Below are 16,532 nucleotides of genomic sequence, written 5' to 3'. Positions count from 1 at the left end.
AATTAGCACCACTAAAAGACAACAAACATGAGATAATAAATGTCCAAATATGATAAAATTTTCCTTGTATTAACAGAAAATTTTGAATAAGAGGAGCTTGGAAAAGCCTCCTAAAGCAAAAGCCACAAATTCTTTGTCATCCATATATCCCACTAAAAAGTTTGAAGATTCATCAGTCAGCATAGTACCAATGATCTCAACTTTTTGGTCTTTTAGTTCTCCAAAAACACCATTTTACACCTTCCTCTCTAGCCTCCATAGTGGCATTGTCGTGTTCGGTTGGATCGATTGGATTTGACTTCATTGTTTGGAATTGGTTACCCAAAAACTAAAAAATAAAAAATACAAAAATACAAAAAATTTATAGCAATAACAAAACTAACACATGCCAATAATAAAGAACAGAGTAACATAAATAACCAAATAATACTCCATCGTAGAATAATAAAAATCATACCTTTTAAAAACCAAATCTTTTTAAAACCAATTTTGTTCTTTTGGTTGAGAGTTTTGCCTTCATCTTTCAAGAATTTTTCAGTTCTTTTCTTTTCATTTTGGAAGATATCTTACATCTCGAAACAAAAACTAAGATAATAGTAGAAGCTTCATGTCATAAAGAAGCTTCACAATCCAGAAGCCCTATTGGTGAGGACATTGAGAAGAAGAAAGTGGAACAAAATGTCAACAAAAAGTGGAAGAAACAAAAAACATAAACCATGTAAATAGAGAGATAGAGAGCCATGACAAAAAGAGAAAAAAAAAACCATTAAGGAGAGCAAGAATGAAAACCAGAACTTGAGAGAAATCCAGAGCGTAAAGCCAAACCCTAACTCAAAATCTGAAAAACAAAAAAATTATACAAAAACAAAGAACAAATCAAATATATAACTACGAAAATCAGTGGTGAAGAGAAAATAATAAACAGATAAAATATATAACAACAAAAATCAGTGGTGGAGAAAAGATGAGTAAACCTATGAGACCCAATAATATGGTGGAGAGAGGATGATTAAACCTTCGAGACCCAATAAAATGAGAAATCCAGAACCAAAACTTGTACCGATAGAGAAGAAAAAACAAATCAGTGGTGAAGAGAAAAAGTTGAAAGAGAGTGTGATAGGTATGAGAGAAAAAGTTAGAAGTTCGAACGGTGAGAAGAGAGTGAGGGCAAAGAATGAAAAATAGGGTTTTTTGTGAAGAGATAAGATAGTGAGAAGAGAGAAAAAGAAGATATTGAGAGTGAAGCAAGAAAAATAGGGTTTTGCTCGTAGAGAAAGATTGAGGCAACAGAGAATGAGAGCAAAGTTAGGAGTAAAAAAAATTAGGGTTTGAGGCGGTAGAGGATGAGAGAAAAGTTGGGAGTAAAAAAATTTAGGGTTTGAGGCATCAGAGGATGAGAGAAAAGTTGGGAGTTAAAGAGAAAGCTATGATTAGTATTAATTGAGAGTTTTAATTTATCTGTTCTTTTTTGCAAGTCACTGAACGATGATTTTTGTTTATGGTGGGAGAGAGAGAAAGATGAAGTCGGGAGAGAGAGGAAGATGAACCGTTTGGAGAATGAGGTTGGTGCTTGAGAGATGAGAAAGCTGACAAATAAAGAAAGAGGTGAGAGAAATTTTTTAAAATTCAAAAATTTGGACACATGTCACCCATATAAAGCACCATGTGTCACAAAATTAGAGTGGGTAAAATTTTCCATTTTTTGTTAAATTTTGTGTGATGCTTTTTGTGGTTGAGTAGAATTTTTTGCACTTTGTGCTACCTTCAATTGTATTATATATAGATTTGATGTTATTTTTTAGTTGATGTGAGATCTCCAACATGTAACACCCCTCAATCACTAAGAGCATGTCAGGTCCACAGCCCAATACACCCCAACCCCTCACCATTTCTCCGTCCATTCATACTATGGTGGGTTGTTGCCAGACGGGGTCGAACCCCAGACCTGACCTTTAACACCCCTCAATCACTGAGAGATGCCACCAGTTGTGCTGCAGCTCAACTGGTGGCATCTCTTAGTGATTGAGGGGTGTTAAAGGTCAGGTCTGGGGTTCAACCCCGTGCGGACCTGACATGCTCTCAATGATTGAGGGGTGTTACACAACACCTTTCCTAAAACTTATCTCATAACCTTACCTAATGTATCTAAAGTTTATTTTTAAGGAACTGGTTAAGTTTCCCTTTCTCCTTCTTTAAACTTAAAATGTGTTCTTCGTGTTCCGCCTTGTCTCTTCAATCTTTTAAACTGACATGGCATTCTACATCACTCTATTTGCCCTTACGCACCTTAGCAAAATGACATAACTTGACATAACGGTTAAATATAGATAAAATTGTAGATTTAGTCTCCATTGTGTCTAAAATACACATAAAGTGAATATATTTATAATAAACACTAATATAAGTTTATATGATAACCAAACATAAATATGATAAATAGAATATATTGTTATAAATAATATCAACAATATCTACCAATAAACAAACTCAGTCTTGATGTCTTCAGATACAATATTTTCTCAAATTACTACGGTTATTTGAGTAGTAAATACCACCAAACAAACTATAACTGATTTAATGAGATATTCACAATTTCACAATCTGAATTAGTTCATACTTACACATGCATGGCTTAATGTTTGAGACAAGCATATGCCTACTAGTAGGATCAACCAGCTAATATCCGTAGCTGACTTGGGTCCAAAAAGAGGGGCAGAGCCCTGCCTCTAATTCACATAATAAGTAACATAACATTAAAAGTAGTGGTATTTCACTTTCACTATTTTCGACTCCACTTATCCTACACCTCTTAAGTTATTTCACAAAGTTGAACTAGAGTCAAACTCAATGTGTTTCGTCTTCTCGTGAAAGTTGGGATTAGAACTGATAGAACAGTCTTATTGTCACATATAAGAGTTGTTTGAGTGACTTCTCCAAATTGCAACTCTCTAAGCAATTACTATACGTCAAACAAGTTCACAAGTGGTTGAGGCCAAAACTCTATATTCTGCTTCTGCACTTGATCTTGCCATAACACTTTGTTTCTTGCTTTTCCAAGAAATCAAGTTATCACCTATGAATACACAATACCTAGAAGTAGATCTTCTATCATGTCCAATCAGCATTTCAATAGCAAACAACTCTTGTATGGTTATTGGAACCATATAACAAACTTTTATGAGATCCTTTAATGTATTTTAATATACGGATGACTGCATTCCAATGATTTTCACATGGAAAATTGAGAAATTGGCTCACCACACTAACTATAAAGGAAATGTCAAGATGAGTAACTGTAAGGTAACTTAATTTTCCAATCAATCTTCTATACTGCTTAGGATTTGAGGCCACCCTAATTTGGTAGAAGTTTGGTATTAGGATCCATGGTGTGTCAACACGTTTTGAATTCATCCACCAAGTTTCCTCCAAAATATCCAATGCATAATTCCTTTTAAGATATAACAATACCATAATTGGATTGCGTTACCTCAATACCTAAAACTTATATGAGTTTGCCAAGATCTTTGGTTTGAAAATTTTGGCAAAGGTTTTGGTTCACCTAGGATAACTTGACACCAACCAAGATGGGCTAAGGCTTCACTAACAAATGTAGGAATGTACACAAAAGAAATAAATGAAAGGCAAGTATAAAAATGTGAAGATAATCTATGGTAACTCAAAGAAATATAACTTGGAGAAGAATTACGAGGAGAATTATACCTTTATGGAAGGCAATTGGAAGGTCAGATCAGTTATCAGAGCCAGAAGAGACAAAATAGTTTACACTTGAAGTGAGTCACTTGGTGGTTGTTGGGGACAATGTCTTCGACTATATACCTGAATAGACGGTCGAGGAGGAGAATCCGATGATGGATTATGCACAACAGGAGGATCATATATAATAGGAATATTAACTAGAGACACACTACAAAAAGAATTGATGAGGTCGCTCCGTCATGGAAACATCAAATGTTTACTCTAATCGGTGGAACACCGATCGAACCATGAAGAATCACCCTTAAAATGCAGCAAAAACTCAAATAGAACGATTCTCTCTCGTTCTCGCAAGGATCCTCACAAACACTCTTTGTGTTTTAGAACCTTAAGAGGTGAGAAACTTCTCTGAAAGGTGAGCTATGAAAATGGGGATAAATCCTCTCGATTAATCAAAGCTAAAATTACAATTAGTGGTTGGCCTTTAATAAGGCAAAAGACAACTTTAAGATAATGGAAAAGCTAACAGAAGGAATAAAAGTGGTGGGGGGGGTTGAAAGTTGGCTGGCTGACATTAAGGCCTAACAGTGGTAAAGGTGAGATAAAAAGAAAACCCTGGAAAAGCTAACAGAAGGAATAAAAGTGGTGGGGGGGGGGGTTGAAGGTTGGCTGGCTAACATTAAGGCCTAACAGTGGTAAAGGTGAGATAAAAAGAAAACCCTAGGAGTAGAGCATGGCACACTTTATGAACCCTAGCAGAGAACGAGAAAAAAATACAACACACTATTATTGAGTGGAAGCACAAAAATATTGATTAAGTTTTTGCCTCTATTATTCAAGTTGGTAGAGAAAATTAACATGTGAAAAGAGCTAACTACTGAACATTCTTTCTTTGTACTTGTATCACACCTAGCTAGACCAAACAAGTAAACAATACGCATGTCAAGGCAGCCAAGTATCCAGCCTAGTCCGGCTTAGCCTAACCTACACCAACGTAAGCCATCAAGACAAATAGATGACCTAGACCGACCACTCCAGCATATCCGCTAAGTTTAGAACCTAGGCCGACCACTCTAATGAACTCAACATGATGGAGACGTCCACTTCCAATAAACCTTAAGGGCCTGGGTTTGGGCCTTGGCCCACTCACAAGCCCCACCTAGAGCCCAAGTCAAGGCCCAGCCCATGAAATGGTCAAACGTCATTAATGCTCTATAAATACGCGTGGACCCCATCATTTAAAGGTACGCATTCATTAATCACTGATTTGACTATAGGAGAACTTTGACTTACTTGAGCTTCGGAGACTCTTCTACAGGTAACCCCTCCTGGGTTCAAGTTAACATGTATCGACCGGGAAGAGGCCAACTGAGGAGATAACAGACTACATGGTAAGGTGACGCTTGTGCCTAATCTATCTTATTTGTTCTCTGCAGGAACAATTGGTGCCCACCGTGGGGCACAAGACGAACACCTTTAGTACCCGTTTTTTCTCTGAAGATGGTTTCTACCCACAACAGAGTTGGAGCGAACAAGCAAGTGGATGCTGGTCCCTCTGGACCTCCCAACATCACCCCTGACTTGGCCGCCATCCTAGACGGCCAAGCAAAGATGCAACAAGAACTCGCAGACCTGAAGAAGCGCAGTGCTGAAGAAATGGAGGCGCTGAGATAAGAGAACTCTCGCCTCAGGCGAAGGATCGAGGCGGATCCCAACCTGAAGGGAAAAGCCAAAGAAACCTCTGAAGTTGTGAAGTCTCCGGCTTTCCAGCCTACAGAGGAAGAAAGTGAATACAATCCTACCCCCCACACCTTCACCACCACTCAACAAACACCCGTTACCTCTACCCATCCCCATCACTTTCCATCCGGTCAACCGGGGCTCACCGCACCCCCAACTCCCGCCCCCACCATCCCCACCACCCACATCCCCTACAACATACCCACCGCCCTCCATACCACACATATCCCACCCTACAACCTACAATATCTTCCCACAACCCACATTCCTCCTCACAACATCACCTCCACCTTTCTTGCTATGATCAACCACCCACCCCCGCCTCACATGCCCCCCCTCCTCACCAGCCCAGACGCCGCCACCCATTCACGGATTTTATCGCCAACACCCCTCTCCCGGCCTAGTGGGAACCATTCAACCTGGATCGCTATACCGGCAAAACCGACCCTGACGAACACCTGAAAGTCTACATCACCCATGTCGCCCTGTACACATCCCAAGACGCAATCTTTTACAAAGCTTTCCCCACCACCCTCAAAGGCCCTGCCCTAGAATGGTTCACCACTCTCCCGCCCTACTCAATCGATAGTTTCGACATCCTCTCCCACATGTTTTCCACCCATTTCGCTAGAAGCTGCCCACATCAAACCACCACCATATCCCTACTGGGTATCAGACAGGACCCCAATGAACCACTCATAGCGTTCATCGATCGCTTTAGTAAAGCCGCCCTTCGTACACCGCACCTCAACCAGGAGATGATACTCCAATGTATGACTCTTACCCTACAATCCGGCCCCTTCGCCAACAACGTCTATCTCCACCCACCTGCCTCCATGCACGAACTCAAGCTACGTGTAGCCGACTACGTCCGCATGGAGGAAATGCAAACCCTTTACACCAAATTCTGCAATGACTATGCCGCCAACACCTCCAACCCCACCTCCAACCCCACCCCACAACCTCACCCACGCCCTGATACCCGTCCACGTGAACCCCGCCAACCTCGCTTCACCAGATACGCCCCCCTCACAATAGCCCACTCCTGCATTCCAGACGAAGCCCTCCAAGCTGATCTCCTCCCCCCACCACGCAAGACAACCACACCTCCCAACGCCGACATGACCAAATATTGTCGGTACCATCGCAACCATGGTCACACTACGGAAGAATGCAAAGCGCTCCAGGATAAAATAGAAGAACTGGTCCGTGCTGGCCACTTTCGCCGCTTCATCCGTAGGGATGACCATTCCTCCTCCTCCCGATCCTGCCACCCCCCGCGACCTGACCACAGACGCCAACCAAACGACGCCCATCACAATAGCCACCCCACCCAACCCAACAATCAACAGCCAGAACCCGCCCGCACCGACATCACCCCTACCGACCCCCCCTTACGAGGCACCATTAACACCATCTCTGGTGGCTTCGCAAGTGGAGGCTCCACCTCGTCTACCAGAAAGAGACACCTCCGCCATATACAATCCATCAACCATTTCACTCATTCCCACCACAGACGTCGTATGCTCCCCATCGTATTCACAGATGACGACTTCCACGGCCTCGACCACCAACAGGATGACCCCATGGTCATCACCGTTGAAATCGAAAATTATGCTGTTAAGAAAGTCCTTGTAGATCAAGGCAGCTCAGTTGACATCCTCTACAGGGCCACCTACCAAAAATTACAACTTCCTAACACCGCCATGATCCCATATGATGAGCCCATATACGGCTTTTCTGGCGAACAAGTATCCACCCGGGGCTACATAGACCTCCATACCGTCTTTCGGGAAGGAACCCAAACCAAAACCATCCCAATCCGCTTCTTTATAGTCGATGCGCCAACATCTTACAACATACTCCTGGGTCGTCCTTCCCTCAATACACTTGGCGCAGTCGTCTCTACCCCTCACTTGGCCATGAAGTTCCCTGCCCCATCCGGCGACATCCTGACCATACACTGTGACCAACGCTTGGCACGCGAGTGCTATATGGCAAGCTTACGACCACAACTCCCAATCCAACAAACCAACCATATCGAACAACCCCCTAGTTCCCGCATAGCCCTATCCGGCGAGGACCTTGACCCCAGAATAGGTCGGGATGTCCGCCTCGAACCAGTCGAGGACACCACTCCTTTAGAGCTCCCCAATGGCCACTCCATTAACTTAGGCACCGGTTTAAACTCTGATGAGCGTGCCACAATCACACCCATCCTCATCAATAACACAAATCTTTTCGCCTGGTCGGCCGCTGACCTCCCTGGAGTAGACCCCCTAGGTGGCATCCCACAAGCTGTCCATATATAAAGAAGCCCGCTACGTGTCCCAGAAAAAGCGCAAGCTTGGGGTAGAACGCCGACAAGCGACCAAGGTGGAGGTCGATAAGTTACTGAGCGCAAGATTTATAGAAGAAGCTCAATACACCACTTGGCTTTCTAACGTTGTCTTGGTAAAGAAAGCCAATGGCAAATGGCGGATGTGCGTAGACTACACAGACTTGAATAAGGCTTGCCCCCGCGACGCCTACCCCTTACCCAACATCGATCGACTCGTAGACGGCGCGGCAGGAAACAAGGTGCTTAGCTTTTTAGATGCATATTTAGGTTATAACCAAATCCCCATGGCCACAACAGATATGCACAAGACTGCCTTCATCACAGACGATGCCAACTACTTCTATAGGGTCATGCCCTTTGGCCTCAAAAACGCCGGGGCAACTTACCAGCGACTAATGGACAAAGTCTTCAGCCATATAACAGGACACTGTGTCGAAGTCTACGTCGATGACATGGTTGTCAAGTCCCTAAGCCATCATCAATACGCTGAAGACTTGGCGGCAGTGTTCTCCGCGCTGCGCCATTATAACATCCGCCTAAATCCCGACAAATGCGTATTCGGCGTCGACCGGGGTAAATTCCTTGGTTTCATGCTAACCCAACGCGGCATAGAGGCTAACCCTGAAAAATGCAAGGCTATCATTGAAATGCGCAGCCCCACTACCGTCAAAGAAGTCCAACGCCTAATCGGCCGCCTCACGGCCATCTCTCGCTTCCTATCCAAACTAGCTGAATAAACTCAACCCATAATCCAGCTCCTAAAGAAATTCGCCCGGTTCACGTGGACTGATGATTGTGAACAGATCTTCCAAAAACTTAAAACAACCCTAACGTCACCCCCTATCCTTCACAAACCAGACACCAGCCAACCCCTGCTGGTATATATCACGGCCACCGACTATACCGTCAGCGCAGCGCTTGTTCAAGAAGTAGAAGGCACACAACATCCTGTGTATTTTGTGAGCAGAACACTTCAAGATCCTGAAACCAGGTATCAGATGGTAGAAAAAACTAGCCCTATCCTTGGTCCACGCAGCACGCCGCCTACGCCCATATTTCCAAAACCACACTATAACCGTCAAGACCGATTACCCAATCCAAAAAATATTACAAAAGCCGGATCTAGCCGGATGCATGTCATTATGGGCCGTGGAACTGTCAGAATTCAACATCCGCTATGAACCCCACGGCCCCATCAAAGCCCAGTGTCTCTTAGACTTCGTCAACGACGTACAACAAACACCCGTTGAGGACTAGTGGACGCTTCATGTAGATGGCTCCTCAAACCCAAGGGGTGCCGGCGCTGGCATCGTCTTAGAAGGCCCCAACGACATCCTCATCGAGAAATCCCTTCACTTTGCTTTCAAAACGTCAAATAACCAAGCCGAGTACGAAGCCATCCTCGCCGGCCTTTCCCTAGACCGTGAAGTCGGCGTCAAGAAGTTAACATGCAAAACCGACTCCAAACTCACCGTAGGTCATCTAAATGATGAATTCCAAATCAAAGACCCCATCCTCCTACAGTATTACCATCTGGTCCGTGCGATTATTCAATCCGCTTTTGAACAAGTCCGTGTCGAACACATCCCGAGAACTGACAACGTCAGGGCCGACATCCTTTCTAAATTGGCCAGCACCAAACTCAGAAACCGTAATCGATCCCTACTACAGCAAACACTCTCCACACCTTCCATCACACACACTTGCCAGACATTAACCCACACCCCAGCAAGCAACGTCACCCCCTCCCAAACCTAAGACTGGACCACCCCCTACATTCAATACCTCAAAACCGGCAACCCCCCCTCGACGCAGACAAAACTTGGCTGGCTAAAGCCACCAGGTACACTATGGTAGGCGATGACCTCTACAAACGCGGATACGGCCAACCCCTACTTAAACGTGTTAAGGTAGAGCAAGCCCAATATATCATCAAAGAATTACACGAAGGAATTTGTGGTTATCATTCAGGCGCACGCACCATGGCTACAAGAGTTCTCAGAGCCGGATACTTCTGGCCCACTATAGAAGCAGATTGCCATGATCATGTCAGGAAGTGCAAGCCATGCCAGAAGCATGACAACCTTATTCATCAGAAACAGGAACAACTACACCACATACTGTCCCCATGGCCATTCGCTAAGTGGGGAATGGACATCCTCGGCCCCTTCTCACCCGGTAAGGGGTAAGTAAAATTCCTAATCGTAGCCATTGATTATTTTACCAAATGGATCGAGGTCAAGCCGCTAACCACCATCACGGCCCAGCAAGTCCAACAGTTCATGTGGAAGGACATTATATGCAGATATGATGTACCACATACCATTATAATAGACAATGGCCGACAATTTATTGACAAGGAGTTAGCCAAATTCTACACCGGCCTAGGCATCAAGCACATCACAAGCTCTGTAGAACATCCACAAACCAATGGGCAAGCAGAGGCAGCAAATAAAGTTATCCTCGTGGAGCTGCGCAAGAGGTTGGATACCATCAAAGGCCGATAGCCTGAAGAGTTAATAGAAGTACTATGGGCTTACAGATGCACCCCTCAATCATCAACAAACGAATCCCCATTCAGCTTAGTCTACGGTGCAGACACCATGATACCGGTAGAAATTGGTGAACCATCCCTACACCGAGAACTATACGACCTAACCCACGACCACCAAAACATGGCCTTACATCTCGACCTCCTACCCGAACTCAGAGAAAAAGCCCAAATACGCAATCTAGCTGCCAAACAACAAGCTGCAAGGAAATATAATGCAAATCTACACCCACGATCATTTATCGTCGGGGACCTAGTATGGAGAATGGCCAGCAGTGCTAGAAAGAAGGATGGTAAGTTCTCCGCCAATTGGGACGACCCGTACCGCATACGAGAAGATGCGGGAGGAGGGGCTTATCGCCTAGAACAATTATTTGGGGAAGAGATTCCCAACACATGGAATATATCACACCTCAAGTTCTACTTCAGCTAAATGTGTATTGTAATTGAACCAATACTTGTAACCCCGGGTGTACTCTTTTTCCTCACTTGGTCCTTTTTTCCTAAGGAGGGTTTTGGCCAAGGAGGTTTTAACGAGGCACCCCTATTCAATAAATAAAAAGAAGGGTTCCATACTTCATGACTCTATGTTTTTACTCTTGGTTTATTCGTTTAAGTTCCCCACCCTTACCCCAAGTAAGCGGCCTAGGTCGAACACCCTTTACTCTTGGTTTATTCGTTTAAACTCCCCACCCTTACCCCAAGTAAGCGGCCTGGGTCAAACACCCTTTACTCTTGGTTTATTCGTTTAAGTTCCCCACCCTTACCCCAAGTAAGCGGCCTGGGTCGAACACCCTTTACTCTTGGTTTATTCGTTTAAGTTCCCCACCCTTACCCCAAGTAAGCGGCCTGGGTCGAACACCCTTTACTCTTGGTTTATTCGTTTAAGTTCCCCACCCTTACCCCAAGTAAGTGGCCTGGGTCGAACACCCTTTACTCTCGGTTAATTCGTTCAAGTTCCCCATCCTTACCATAAGTAAGCGGCCTGGGTCAAACACCCTTAACTTGATGTTAATTCGTTTCCCACACTTACCACAAATAAACGGCCAGGGTCGAATACCCTCAATAAAAAATCGAATTCGCCAAACATCACATACATCAAAACACCCACTCATAATTATACCATACCGCTAACGCACCACTATCACACAAGTTATCGGCATCCAATAAAAAACATAGCATACACAAAGCATTCATCATATTAAAAGCAAAGTAAAATAGTGTACGGATTATTACAGACATAGTGTACAGATTATTACAGACATAGAATTCCAGTTTCAAATCAAAAAAAAATAAAGGTCCTACGTTGCCTTATTATCATCACCCTCCACGGCAGCTTCCGCATCCCCCTCATCCTCCCTCACCAACTTCCCATCAACTATGTCATTATCTACGTCGAACCTTGAATTCGAGACATCCACATCTGGATGGAAAAAGGCCGCCTGCCGCAACCCCTTCTCAAAACCATTGATATGCTCCTGGATGACGCTATTCTTCAGATCATCAAGTTCCCCAACAGCCTCATCATACTTATCCTTCAAGTCCTCATAGTCTTCCTCCAACTCCCCTATACGCTTATTCAGTTTATCCTTAGAATCCAAGCAACGCACCTTCCATGTTGCCAGCCTTTTCCTTTCCGCTTCCCAGCCTTCTTTCTCCTTTTCTAAAGTCGCCTTCTCCTCCTCCAGCTTATCCACCTTACTACACGCCGGCTCAGGACTAAGGCCTTGCTTCTAAACTCTACCATTGTTCTCACAATATGATCCACCTCTATATTATCAATAGAGTTAACAACGGTATCCGGGAGGTCGATCGAGATATCCTTCCTAACGGATATCTTCGGCAACTCGATCAACCCGGCTTCAGGCACCTTCTCCCCACTAGCCGACCCCGCCCCGCTAGCCGTTCCAAGAAGAGCTGCCCTTATCTTTTTCACATCTTTGCCCTTCCCGGGTCGAGGCAGAAGCTTAGCTTTCCTTTTCGTCCCGCCATGTACGTGCACCTCCACAACCGATTCCTGCAGGTTGGGAACATCAGCTTTCCCAGCCGCCTTGGCCTTAGCGGCCATTTCCTTCCTCAATGATTGAAAGAGCGTCAGATTCTTCTTGCCAGATTGCGCCATATGCCCTGCAATAACATATCACGACTCGGATCAAAACAACTTAGCATTATTAACACAGCTTAAGTAATAAACAGATACCTTCAATATCTATTATCGGATGCACCGAATTATAAACCCTAACTAGGCCCTTAGTGGGCAACTTATCCACAAACTTCAACAACATCCCCACCACCTCCTTATCACCAGCCGACAACTCCTCCACTCCCATGTCTTTATATCGAGAAGGATTGTTGGTCCAGCTAAAAGGAAACTTGGTACTCCCATCAGCATTCAAAAAATGAGATTTACCCCCTTCCTTGACGACGACTTTGAAGTACCCGTCCTTGAAATGCTTGAAAGACTGGGAGAAGGCATCCAGTCTACTGATGCTAGGGCGACTTATCAAGGATAGCCAAGTAACCGGCCGCCGAGGTCTAGTATCGTAGAAATACAAAAAAGCGTAAGGAGTGGGCTCCAAATATAATGACTGGCACAGGATGCGGAAGGCCTGCAAATAAGCCTAACTATTCGGATGCAGCTGTGTGGGTGCCACATTCAACGCCCGCAACACGCCCATGGTTAAATCGTCTAGCGGCAATCGTACATGAAGTTTAGAGAAGTGGCACATGTACATGTAGAAGAACATTTCGGTAGCCCCTTCCTGCCCGTGGCATACCCGGTCGATAGCGCTGACCCTCTCCAAAGAAACAATACCCCTACTGACACCCTTGGAGATAACAAGTGTGTAATTCAACCAAGAGTTCAGTAAGCGGGACCACCTGAACAGAGACGACTGATCACGGACATCACCAGCCACCCATCCCTTGCCGCCTTTCGCCGGCCAGTTGCTCTCGTCTAACTCTTCGGGGGGATCCTCCCGAACTTCCCTCACAACCTCCACTGGCATCCCACTAGTACCAGCCATAGAACTCGTACCCTCGTCACCAAGCAACCTATCCTTACTCCTCTCCGATTCAGTACTCTCGCTACTACTAAACGTAGACATGCTATCACTACTAGACATACCTGGTTTTATTTTTTACGAGAAGATGTCGGTCGAAAGTGGGAACTAGTCGGACAGTATTACGTGCACAAGATCTCTGGGTTCAGAATTCTCGCAAATGAAAAAAGTAACCTCCCATCCGTTTTCAAACCCATATTTATAGTCCACGATCTCAAACGACGAAAATCTTCCCGCCAAAATGATACCCCAGACCAATCGACACCATCATTACGAAGGATATGACACTTCAAAATGACGGCGCCAAAACTTTTTCGATTTCACAAACTGACACCCTTTCACCTACCTTCTGACAGTTACAAATTCTTAGCCTTAACATTGTTCACCACACTTAAAGGCTGGGGGACTGGTGTATCACACCTAGCCGGTTCTACTAGCATATTAACACATATCACCCTTGGCCGACAACTCATATCGGACAAGGCTGGGGGACTAGTGTACCACACCTAGCCAGACCAAACAAGTAAACAATACGCATGTCAAGGCAGCCAAGTATCCAGCCTAGTCCGGCTTAGCCTAACCTACACCAACGTAAGCCATCAAGACAAATAGCCGGCCTAGACCGACCACTCTAGCATATCCGCTAAGTTTAGAACCTAGGCCGACCACTCTAATGAACTCATCATGATGGAGACGTCCACTTCCAATAAACCTTAAGGGCCTGGGTTTGGGCCCTGGCCCACTCACAAGCCTCACCTAGAGCCCAAGTCAAGGCCTAGCCCATGAAATGGTCAAACGTCATTAATGCTCTATAAATACGCGTGGACCCCATCATTTAAAGGTACGCATTCATTAATCACTGATTTGACTTTAGGAGAACTTTGACTTACTTGAGCTTCGGAGACTCTTCTGCAGGTAACCCCTCCTGGGTTCAAGTTAACATGTATCGACCGAGAAGAGGCCAACTGAGGAGATAGCGGACTACATGGTAAGGTGACGCTTGTGCCTAATCTATCTTATTTGTTCTCTGCAGGAACAATACTCTTACTTTCTTGGTGATAATGTTCCAATTTTTAATTGTAATTTTCATCTTTGTTTTGTACATATGAGGTGTTGTCATATCTTAAAACGGCTAAAGATATGTGTTTATCAGTCTTTAGAATTTTTCTTTTGCATGTTTCACTAAGTCATTGTGGTTGTAATTGAAATACTCTAAAGATAGTGAATTGGGATTGTCATTCTCACATTGGGATGACTGGGAACTAGATATAGGGTTGGCTATTCCCGAACCACTATAAAATTACTGTGTGAATTTCTCAATTGCTTTACCCTTTTTTACGCTTCCGATAACACACTTAATTAATAAAATAAAAGAAAAATGATTTTTTCAAGTATAGACATCAAGACAAATTTTTTAAAAGCATCAATTCAACCTTCATTCTTGATGTCATTTGTCTAACACATCTTACCCAAAATAATCAGTCATAGGGTCCTAATTTCAAAAATCAACAATATTAAAAAGGTCGTATCAAACACCATAAGACGTTGAGTGACATTGATGTATTATAATAATTTGCACTCTTCCAAGACATCAAACCATATTACGTAGGCACGAAACATTTGTTTTAGAGAAGAATGGATGGTATTTTTTAGAACCATGCATACTTGATCATTGATTCAACGAAAAAATCACCGGGAGCAATATTAGTCACCTTTTAAGTAAGATGATGAAGTTACCACTAACTCTCGAGCTAAAGTTTAATATTTGATGCCCAAGACTCATAATTCGTGTCATCTAACTTATAATTGGGCAAGTGCACATCGACACAGTTAGTAAAGGCTACCGGGTCAAACACACAATGGCAGATGAGATACAATATTTAAATGTGGTAACAAAAGATGTCATGGAGGAAGAGAGAGATAAAAGACCCTAAAACAACAAATAGCTCCAATCAAATTAACATGGCCAAATACTGAAAGGGGACGAAGAGGCAATGCCGGTGAAAGTTCATTAAAGTGATAGATGTCATCTGATCATGATGATTGATTGTAATCGGTGAATGCTAAATTCATGCTGACATTTATTACTTTAATGATTGTTCTCACTCATTTAGTGGTGACGACTATATTCAAGTATGTTGTTTGGTTGGTAGCAGCAATGTCATTCCAAATTGAAAAATTTTGTTCTCCTACTACTGGAAAATATAGAACGTGGCTAAAACTAGAAGATTCAACTGTTATAATTCATGTCCTAGGTGTCCCTTTTCGACTAAATACAAGATCAATTTACAATATCTAAGTAGTTACAAACCTTAGGTTACAAAAAGGTTTTACAAACTTAAAGCCCCCTAATATATTTATAATAAAGAGTGATATAAAATACTCGTGACTAAATGCCATAGTTAATGTAAGAATTTACATGAAGTTTTTTAGAAAGATATTCAAAAGAGTCATTTCCACCTAAGCATTGGTAAAAGAGTAAAAACTACAAATATACGTCTTATATTGAATGTTGGATTGTGGCATGGTATTTTTACCCTTACTACAAAGATTCGATATAAATAAAATGAAGATCAGCTCATTGTATAACACCAAAGGTTGTCTAATGAGAGACAATCTTTAACATCAGAAATAAAACCTTGTTTGAGCTTCCATGAGTCTTCACCGATTAGAATCAATCATAATGAACATATGACACCTGTTACTTTAATGAGTGTCATCACTCATTCAGAGGTGACGACTATATTCAAGTATGTTGTTTTATTGGTAGCAGCAATGTCATGCCAAACTGAAATTTTTTATTCTCCTAATACTGGGAAATATAGAACGTGGCTAAAATTAGAATATTCAACTGCTACAATTCATGTCATAGAAATCCCTTTTCGACTAGATATAAGATCAATTTGCAATATCTAAGTGGGTACAAACCTTAGGTTACAAAAAGGTTTTACAAAGATAAAGTCCCCTAATATATTTATAATAAAGAGTGATATAAAATACTCGTGACTAAATGCCAAAGTTAAATGTTTGATGCCCAAGTCGGGTAATACTCTATTGTTTACCGCATTTTATATTTTCTATTATTACAGGAACCTAGCTTTTTGGTTTGGCATGACATTGCTGC

The 16,532-nt window shown here is 43.1% G+C and overlaps 1 long non-coding RNA gene across 2 annotated transcripts in view; it reads right to left on the bottom strand.

Annotated features, from left to right (window-relative positions):
• Nucleotides 1–309: 309 nt before the first annotated feature.
• The window catches only part of LOC114170051 (uncharacterized), a 36,444-nt gene continuing 20,221 nt past the window's right edge, over nt 310–16,532 (bottom strand). The window contains exons 5-6 of one of the 2 annotated variants that reach the window (XR_014986493.1): nt 458–838; nt 314–328 (exon numbers count right to left, since the gene is read on the bottom strand). This is a non-coding gene — a long non-coding RNA (uncharacterized LOC114170051). Of the gene's footprint in view, nt 329–457; nt 839–16,532 lie in introns of both variants that reach the window. The other variant, XR_014986494.1, reaches the window with a different exon arrangement.

This window comes from Vigna unguiculata, chromosome 11 (genome assembly GCF_037176805.1).
Source record: "Vigna unguiculata cultivar grain cowpea cultivar isolate G323 ecotype 2 chromosome 11, ASM3717680v1, whole genome shotgun sequence".
In the NCBI taxonomy this organism is placed as follows: Eukaryota; Viridiplantae; Streptophyta; class Magnoliopsida; order Fabales; family Fabaceae; genus Vigna; species Vigna unguiculata.
Note: the sequence above shows the minus strand (reverse complement) of the source record. Positions and strands in the feature narration are given on the sequence as shown.